Here is a 6649-nt window from a genome sequence, read left to right as displayed (position 1 = left end):
ATGCATGTTATTTCAAATGAGGACAACATAATAAATCAACATTTGCTATGCATAAACTCCGTGCCAAGTCCTACTTCGGAAAATCTCATATACAATATTTCTTTTTTTTTTTTTTTTACTTTGAGGTGGAATCTCACTCTGTTGCCCAGGTTGGAGTGCAGTGGCACAATCTTGGCTACTGCAACATCTGCCTCCTGGGTTCAAGCGATTCTCCTGCCTCAGCCTCCTGAGTAGCTGGGATTACAGACACACACCACCACACCCAACTAATTTTCATATTTTTTAGTAGAGACAGGGTTTTACCATGTTGGCCAGGCTTGTCTCAAACTACTGACCTCAGGTGATCTGCCTGCTTTGGTCCCCCAAAGTGCTGGGATTACAGGCATGACCCACCGCGCCTGGCCTTCCACATACAATGTTTCATTTAATTCTCACCACTACAATAAGAAAGAGTATTGGTAGACTGATTTTAGAGATAAGAAAGCTGGTCTTTAGGAAGATTCTAACATTGGCAAATGCTCACATTCAACCATATCTTCTAACTACAAGCTCATATTTTTTCTTACTAAATTAAACAATTGCTAGAAGAATAAAACAACAAATACAATACTAAGGAGAAAATGTATTTGAGTAACCAGAACTGGATACACCTTGCCTAATTTCATTAAAATCTTAAAAACAGACCCCAAAAACGTATGGGATAAATTTTATCCTTTATATATATGAAACTGAAGCTTAAGTGGGGTTAGCAATTACTTGCAATAATCAGCTGCTATTCTGAACTTCATGCTTTTCTCAAAGATTCTGACTTTTCTGGTTCTGGTTGGCAAAGACTGAAGTTTCCCTGGATCTCTGTCTTTTAAAAAACTTTCTTCCTCAGCTATAAAGCCATGTATTTTTACTGATCACTGGCCACCTGGAGCAGTGCCACATTTTCCCAACTCCACTGGAACTAGGTATGCCCCTTTATATGTGTGTTTTACCAGAGATACATACAAGGAATTGCTGGAGTTCCTTTTCTGGACAACCTCAATAAAGTTGGTATGCTTCTCCTTTGTCTCTTCCTCCATCTTGGTGCCTGGAAGGCAGACATGACAGTCGGCGCTCTGTCAACAATCTTAAGCCACAAGAGTAAGAGCCACACTCCAGGGTCAGTGATGCAGAGAGAGTAAAATGGCCCAAAACCTGGACAAATCTGTAGGACCGCCAAAGCAACCCTGGACTGCCTATGCCCACCATCTTTTTACAAAAGAGAACAAAAATGTATATTCACTACTTTTTTTTTTTTTTTTTGTCAAATGCAGTTGAACTTAACCAAATCAGGCACGTGCCAACTGCAAAATACAGGAATAGCCCTGAGTGTGCATTCGTTTCAATTCAATAAATATTTATTGAAGAACTATTGGGTGAGCAGCACCGTGGGTGATAATATAGGAAATGAAAAAAAGCACTAGCTTATAGAAAGAAACAATTCTTGGAAGGCAAAAATAACCATTAATTAATGAAAATATAGCAGTCCTGAAGAAATGGTAATAATAATGAAGACCTTACCAGCAAAATCACTGGAAAGAATGAAAGCAGCTATTTTAAAGGTGTTATTTTAAACAAATTGTGTAAGTATTGACAAACAGAGATTAAAACACGGTCAATAAATTATAAAGGTGCTCTTAGGAGAACCATCAATGAGGTTAGTTCCTTTGATTAGGTAGAAAATTGGAAAGAGGGAATTAATTCCTATAGGTAGTACATGAAAAAAGTATTCAGACAATCCATATTATTAATTTGGGACCAGTTCATATTGGCTTCCTCTTAGTGAGATTTAGGAGTAATAAATAGCCAGAACATTCCCTGATTTTTATTTGTCTCTGGGAATTGTGAACATTAGTGGGTACCGTTGTGGAAAACAATAAAGTCAATATGAGATCCTCATTTAAAAAATCCGCTACTTCTTACCACGTTGCTGGCTCCATGCTATTGATATGTGTGCTCTCTCTGTGTGTGCCAAATACATATTAGAAATGAAAAAAATAAGAAAGTACTTTGAGAAATTAATTGTTTTAAATATTTACAATTGTGTGGCGGTATAGCACATAAGATACATTTAGGCTTTTACATTCATTCATCCAAGTTATGTTAATGAACTTTAGATAAGCTGCCTTGTGACAGAGTTTCTTATCGTTATCAGAGATCCATGTGTTTCTTAGCTTTTCAGCACGTTGGTTGAAATCCTGAGACTGAGCTCCAGGAAATAAAGTGTAGGTGATTACGATGCAAGTCAATTTCATGAACACCACACCCTAAAATATCTCACAGAAACATCCAGCTGTCTTTCTTGTGGCTGTGGTGACCAGAGGACCATCATGGCTCCAAGATAGAGAGCCAGTTGTTTCTGGGAGAGCCAGCAGTTTCACAGCATTGACTATGATGTGAATGAAAAGTAAACTCGTGTTGTTACTTCATTAAGATTTCAAATTTTATTTATGCAGTACCAAAGAGTTTGCTGTTGAGTGCTGGAATTGATACTAGCAATACGGTACTGCTGGTACACATATACCATGGAATACGACGCAGCCATTAAAAAAGAATGATACTGTGTCCTTTGCAGCATCACAGATGCAGCTAGAGGCCATAGTACTACATGAATTAATGTAGGAACAGAAAACCAAATACTGCATGTTCTCACTTATAAGTGGGGGCTAAACACCGAGTACACATGGACACAAAGAAGGGAACAAGAGACACTGGGATCTATTTAGGGGTGGAAGGTAAGGACTGAAAAGCTACCTACCAGGCACTATGCTCATCACCGAGGTGATGAAACAATCCGTACATGAAACCCTGAGACATGTGATTTACCCATGTAACAAACCTCCATATGCATCCCCTGAACATAAAGATAAAGTTAGAAAGCAGAAAAACAAGAAAAACGAAGCTGAAATATGTAGCATTGACTTACTGGTCGGTCCTGGGCAGCAAGGTAACTGTTCATTGGCTGCTGGAAAATTGCCACAGATGTTAAACTACGGACAAAAATTTGGAAAACCCTTTGCCTTTTTGAAATAAGGAAATGAGCTATGGGCTTGCTGAAGGAAAGGTTGAAAATCAGAATAGTGCAATGTCTTTTGGCTGCATTCGGCAAGGTCTATTGAGAAAAACGCGTAAGATCAGGAAAGATTGGAGTGCAAGTGGAAATTTACACATGGAGAGAGAAATTCTTGAAAATGGAGATTCAGAGCCTAAGAGGAAAAAGAACTCTCATACACTGCCCGAAAGGAGTAAATTTGGTACTAACACCTTGGGAAACTGGTAATTTCTAACACTGAATATATGTATGTTTCACTACTCAGAATTTCTACTTCAAAGTGTATACGAAACAGAAATATGTGTACATGTTCACCAAAGTACATGTACTAGAATGTTCATAGAAGCCCTCTTCAAAATAGCCAAACACTAGAAATTATCCAAGTCTTCAACAACATTAGAAAGGATAAATACATTGCAGAATAGTCACAAACTGGAATATTATACAGCAATGAACTATGATATGTAACAATACAGCCAAATTGCACCAACATACTGTTGAACCAAGAAAGCCAGACGCAAGAGCACATATACAGTTGGATTCTATTTGAATAATGTTAAATTGAAGCAATGCTAATTTATATAAGTCAGACCAATGGTTACCCTTGAAGGTGGGGGTTAGACAATGCCCAGAAGAGGGCATGAAGAGGGCTTTGGGGAAATCGAGTAATATTCTAATTATTAACTTAGGTGCTGGTTATGCAAGTGATCAATTTTCGAAAATGTATCAAGCTGTATGCTTATGACCTGTGATGTTTTCTCCATGTTTATAATAATTCAATTAAAGCAAAATAAAGAAACAGGAAGATAGATAGTTGATATACAGGTAGATAATTGAAAGGTGTTCAGGTTTGAAAAATCTTACAGTTTTTGGAAAATATATTAAAACACACTTGAGTAAAAAGTCTCTGTACAATTTCCAGTTGAATAGAGTGCATGAGAGCAAAGATACAGATGTGGCCTTCACATTTAAACTCTAGAATGTTACAAAAGCAACCATTAAGCTTGGAGACAAATTTGGTGTCAATAAAGAAAAAAAGACTCAAGAAGTCTGTCTCAGAAAGAATTTTATTTATTATTACCAGCACATGAACTCTCACTGAAGACAAGTAGATCACAAGCCTACTAAGTTATTGAAGAAAACATTGCAAAAAAGAAATCATAAATCCCATAGAATTGAACATATCAAAAGCCCAGATCTTGGTTTTTAAATATCATTCTCTAAAAGAGCAAGTGTTCTTTAGAAAAGAAATTAATCATTCACACTGGAGAAGGAAGAGGACAGTGTGACCACGAGGTGTAACCTGTCGTAAACTTTTCCCTCTCCTCCAGATTTGGCCACAATTGTTAGCAGTGAAAGAATTCATAAATTAAAGTCAAGTACCTCTGAGATAAATGAAAACAAAGTTCCTCCAAGAGAACAGGAATAGGACTGACTTTTTGCGAATGGGACGGTTTAATGCGGTTAGGATGTCCTCCCTACCAGTATATCAGTGTATATTAGTTTCCTGTATTGCAAGTGACAAGAGAGAGATATCAATGTTCTTCCTTTAGTGCATGAATCAATGGATTAAGAGGAGGAACATATTTTCACAAGATGGTTAAGCTGATGAAAAGGATTTTGAATCATCCAGACAGTCTTGTTGTTAGACTAGACACAGTGACCAAAAAGAAAGAAGAAAACAAAATAGTTTATGTAACAGAAACTGCTAGTTCAAATATTTGTGTGTTCCTTGATATTTCCCAGGCTTTTTTCCACTTAGAACCGTGTAACTACATTTAAGCCAAAAATATGAGAGGAGAAGTGATACAGCCTATGCACCCATAAAACACCCCACAAAATCCCCTATGACCCTATTCCCCTATTGTGGTTACAAAGAGGTCACTGCCCTGGGTAGCCTAACTACAAGATGGGAGCAGCCCACATCTTTGAGTGAGTGCTTGGATGAAACCCATGCAGAGAGGCTCACAACTAGTATTGGGATGCAATATAAATTTAAAAAATAACATTTGTAATATTAAGTCACAGAGAATGTGAAGTTTGTTGTGGCAACTAATGTCAATTACTATATTGATATTCACCTAGAGGTGACACAAAGATTAGTGAAACAGACCTTGTCCCCAAAGATATTTTGTCTATTAGAAAAGACAAGATATGTACTACGTAGCTTAAGGATAGCTTAAAGTTCTTTGGCATTCCTGTCATTAAGAGGTAAATCTGATTCCCCTCACTCTGAATCTAGGGCAGCCTTCTTGATTGGCCTCAACAATAGAACGTGGAAGAAGTGACTTTTGATGCCTGGTCATGAGACAGTTTCTGTTTCTACTTGGACTGTTTGGAATCCTCATCTTTGAATCCCTGAGTGGCATTGTGAGAACTTTGGCTTACCCGAGGATGCCATGTTATGAGGAAGCCCAAATAGCTACATGAAGTATCTATGTGGAGAGAGACAGAAAAAGGTGTTTGCTTGATCCCTGGACTTTTTAGCAGAGTCATGAAACATTATAGAAGACAGATGAGTCATCAGTGCTAATGCCCTGACTAAATTCCTGCTTCATAAAATTATGAGACATAAAATTATGGCTGTTTTAAGACATTAAGCTTGGGGTATATTTTAGACAATAACAGATAACTGGAAAGAGGCATTAAGATAGGAATATAAATATAAATGTAGTATTCATGTATGTATGTGTGTGTGTGCATGTATGTGTTACCCACACATGAGATAGAAAGCAAAATGGACTCTGGTAGAAAATTAGAAAGGTTTGTAAAGATATAAATGCAGTGCTGGGGAATACAAAAATGAAGAAATCCCCTTCAGTGGTACAATAATTAAGGGAAGAACTATTCCTAAGCTGTAAGTAGCCTGTAAGCAAACACTGAGTCCAGCCAATGTATCATTGTGTCTGTCATACCTGCCACCATGCCTGTCACATGATGGTTGCCTATGAATGTTCATGAAATTAACAGAATAAGTAAACGAATGCTGGTGCATTTTTAAAAGAATCTTGAAGGAAATGCTACATTCGCTCACATGGCAAGTGATGGGAATGGATGACAGTGAAAAATTCTAGGCCAGTGAAACAGCATGATCATCACACAACACACACAGACATGTGCGCGAAGACCACAGGGGAGAGAAAGGGGCAACCTGATACATTTTAGAATACAAAAATAGTGAGAGAGAGAGAGAGAGAGAGAGAGAGAGGACAGGGTGAGGGTGAGAGAGAGAGAGAGAGAGAGAAAGAATGGTCAGCTGTGATTTGAAAGCAGACCCCCCCCAAAAAAAATTTGGACTTCATTTTGCAGGCATTGAAAACACACACTTATTCTTTTCTGATAAAATGTAGTGTCATGATAAGAACTCTTTGTTAGGAAGATGGATATAGCAGAAGAATCTCAGACAGACTGGCCAATCATTTGCAAACATCAGAAGTCTAGAAATAAGTTTTAAGCAGCAATGTGAGAAATTTCAATTAAAAGCCAGAAGAGTCATTAGCAATTAGAATCAATCACTGAGGGGATATTCACAATCCTCTTCATTTAGTAACGCTGAAATACACATGA

This window comes from Mandrillus leucophaeus, unplaced genomic scaffold (genome assembly GCF_000951045.1).
Source record: "Mandrillus leucophaeus isolate KB7577 unplaced genomic scaffold, Mleu.le_1.0 Scaffold810, whole genome shotgun sequence".
Classification (NCBI taxonomy): domain Eukaryota; kingdom Metazoa; phylum Chordata; class Mammalia; order Primates; family Cercopithecidae; genus Mandrillus; species Mandrillus leucophaeus.
The sequence above is the reverse complement of the archived record's forward strand: the minus strand, read 5'-3'. Positions refer to the sequence as shown.